Raw genomic sequence first — 3,930 nt, 5'->3', positions numbered from 1 at the left:
CACATTTTTTCTTTTGACAATTTGAAAATGCTATGCTCCTTCAGGTAATTCAGTAAAATCCAAATGGAAATACTTCCAAGAAAAGTAACTTCTTTCATTAGGTGCAATTTTTTTTTCATTTAATTATAAGCAAAATGGAAGGCGTCTGTTTTAAAAATGCTGACACAGGAAAAGGAATCCTTTCTCTTTCTTTCGAAACAGACTATTTCACCTGCAATCAGGAGTCAATTTTTAGTAAATTACAATAAAGTATTTTTTTACAGAATAAATTAGGTAATTGATTTGTTCAAACATCTTCTACCTAACAGACACTGATCTAGACTTGGAGATACCAGAGTGCAGAGGCCAGCTCAGCAGGATGGGGCTGAAGAATGGGTGTTGTGGAACTTAAGGAAAGAAGTTAACATAAAACAAGACACAGAGACATTTATCTTAAGTAAAGGTGGGAACCGGGGGACTCAAGGTCTCAGGGACCAAGAGCACTGCCTCAAGAAACCACACCGCTTTTATTGTGCTCTTTAGATGAGATCAAATGAGGAGTGGCTATGGGTGGATGACATAGGGTTTGTTTACTATTATCTAAGTTCTTTTTTTTACTATTTTTTAAATTTATTTTTTATTACTCAAATTAATTTATCACATCTGTAGTTGTATAATGATCATAACAATCTGATTTCACAGGATTTCCATCCCACAGCCCAAGCACATCCCCCCACCCCCCAAACTGTCTCCTCCGGAGACCATAAGTTTTTCAACGTCTGTGAGTCAGCATCTATTCTGCAAAGAAGTTCCGTCTGTCCTTTTTTCAGATTCCACATGTCAGTGAAAGCATTTGATGTTGGTGTTTCATTGTATGGCTGACTTCACTTAGCATGATAGTTTCTAGGTCCATCCATGTTGCAAAAAATGCTGGTATTTCGTTCTTTTAATGGCTGAGTAATATTCCATTGTGTATATGTACCACATCTTCTTGATCCACTCCTCTGTCGATGGACATTTAGGTTGTTTCCATGTCTTGGCTATTGTAAATAGTGCTACAATGAATATCGGAGTACATGTGTCTTTGCGAGTTGTGGTTTTCTCTGGATAGGTGCCCAGGAGTGGGACTGCTGGATCAAATGGTAGTTCTATGTTTAGTTTTCTGAGTTCTTTTACTATTTTAAAAGCCACTTAGCTGGTAAAAGGCTAAGCTCTTACTCTGACCTCTAGGCACATAATAGTTCTTAAGCTTAAGTCATTCATCAGCACTGTTTGACTGTTTTTCAAGCAGGAAGATGGGATAAAGTAAGGCAAGAAGATGAGATAAAGTAAAGAAGGACAAGACGGAGTTTTCATAGAAACATGTCTTGCGACACCAGAGGGAATGAGACAGAAGCTATTCCTTCCTTCACTGGAGCTTCCAGTTTGGCTGGAATGAAGACAGATGATAACTGAGCAAACAAATAAGTAAATAAGTTACTTTCAGGTTAATATATGTCATGAGAAAATTAAAATTAACTGAGATAGAGGAATTGAAGACAAACTAATGGGTTTGGAAGGGGACAGATGTGGGATTTCCTATCTGAACCCTTCAAGGATCTCAATACTAGATGGATGTATGATCATTTGGTAAATCACTCAAGAGTGGGAAAAATATGTGTGAGTCTGAAAGAGAATAAAGCAATTAGAAAATACTTGGTTTAGGGAATTTGTCTTTGCTAGGAAGTGAGTTGAGAGACTGAGTTTCTTTACAGTAAATTTAAAGCAAACTGGTAATATAAATTCAAATGTTGAGATATAAGCAGGAAAAATGCCAATGGATTGTTATTTATTATATTTTGCTTTGTTAATAATATAAAAAATGTTCAGAGTTTGTAACTTTTTCATTAAATTGATGGGCTTTTTCTAAACAGGGTACTGAGGAAAAGAAGAAGATGGTGAATGGTGATAGTAAAACAAAAATTGGCTGAATATAAGGATTTTATATCTTGGTTGGGTTCTAATGAATGTTGTATTCAGACACAATCCTTTATCTGAAACCAGATGTCTTCATAATTTAGCATGTTTCAGATTTAAATAAGTTAATGTGTTAAGTAAGTTAACATTGTGTAACATCTCCAATAGAGATTGGGAAAGGACTCAATAATCAAAGATAATTATTTTTCTTCACCTAAATATATGTAGAGTCATATCAAGTGAGAGAATCAATGGCTATAAAGTGTAATGAATAAAGTCATCTGGGTCAGGTTTTACCACAAAGTGAGTTTTAGCACAAAAATTATGAAAATACCATTTGCTTTTACAGTTTTAGCATTTTGAAATTGCAGCAAGGAGATTTTGAAATTGCATTACTTAAATAAGCCAAAAATATAGGAAGGAGTTTCAAATTGTTGAATATTTCATTTAGCTATCTCACAAGTGGTCTATCATGGTAACTGGTCTAAAGGTATGGTCATAAGATTGGGGACTGAGTAGAAAAAGAAAATAAGTAATGATTAAGTTGGTGAGTTAAGCAAATGAGAGACCCAAGTGCTGAATAATTTGTATATATGAATATTTATGCCATGAGGAGTAAGGTTGCAGAGGGATTTTTTTTTGTGTAAATCAAGTTAAAAAATCTCATAAATGGGAAAAGTAGCAGATGTATTGGTTGATGACAGAAATTAGGAAAACATACTCTGTTTTGGATTAAATATTATTTTACTCTAACTCTTTTATAAGGTTTATTCTTATATTGCCATTTAGTCTTTGTGAAAATGACCCACTCTCAGATCATATAATCAAAATATGGAAAAGAAAACAGGCTCAGTAAAGTATATGTTTGTTTAGTGATTCCAGCTAGAATTCTCTTAAACTCCATTCTCCCTGTTCTGAGCAAACAATGAAGTCATGAACTTCAGATTGGAGAGGTCAATATTTGGACTTAGAGCCCAGAGGTCTAAGCTTCTCAAGCTTTCTTTTACAAATGATAGTTTCCATTTCCTCCTTCTTAAAGAAAAAGCTAAATAAAAACCAAGTTTTACATTTAAGCTTTGCCATTTAGGCAGAGTTTATCCTGCCTTTCAAGACATACTGATGGGGGGGAAAAAAAACACACATGAAAAGATCCTTAACATCACTAATTATTAGAGAAATGCAAATCAAAACTACCATGGGATATCACCTCACACCAGCCAGACTGGCCATCGTCATGTCTACAAACAATAAACGCTGTAAAGAGAGTGGGGAGAAAAGGAAATTCTCTTACACTTTAGTGGGCATGTAAATTGGTGCAAGCACTATGGAAAACAGTGTGAAGTTTCCTCAGAAAACCAGAAGTAGAACTACCATATAATCCAGCAATTCTAATCCTGGGCATATACCCAGAGAAAACCATAATTTGTAGATATACATGTACTCCAACGTTCATTGTAGTACTATTTACAAAAGCCAAGACATAGAAGCAACCTAAACCTCCACTGACAGAAAAATGGATAATGAAGAATGCGATACAAATATACAATGGAATACTAATCAGCCATAAAAAATGAAACAATGCCATTTGCAGCAACATAGATGGGATGTCATACTAAATGAAGTAAGGCAGAGAGAAAAAGACAAATATCATATGATATCACTTATGTGTGGAATCTAAAAAAAAGATACGAGTGAACTAATTTATAAGACAGAAATAGACTCAGAGCCTTCAAAAACAAACTTATGGTTACCAAAAGGGACAGGCGGGATGGAGATGGATATTTGGAATGAATCATCAGTGGAGATCTGCAGTATAGCACAGGGAACTCTATCAAATATTTTGCGTTAACCTATATGGGAAACGAATCTGAAAAAGAATGGATATGGGTATGTGTATAATTGAATCACTTTGCTGTACAGCAGAACTTTTCATAACATTGTAAATCAACTACACTTAAAAATAAAACTTAGAAAAAGAAATTGTACACTGAGATA

This window comes from Sus scrofa, chromosome 11 (genome assembly GCF_054392235.1).
Source record: "Sus scrofa isolate SSC_HxYL_T2T_F1_AM1 chromosome 11, Sscrofa_HxYL_maternal_Yorkshire_Landrace_v2.0, whole genome shotgun sequence".
Classification (NCBI taxonomy): domain Eukaryota; kingdom Metazoa; phylum Chordata; class Mammalia; order Artiodactyla; family Suidae; genus Sus; species Sus scrofa.
Note: the sequence above shows the minus strand (reverse complement) of the source record.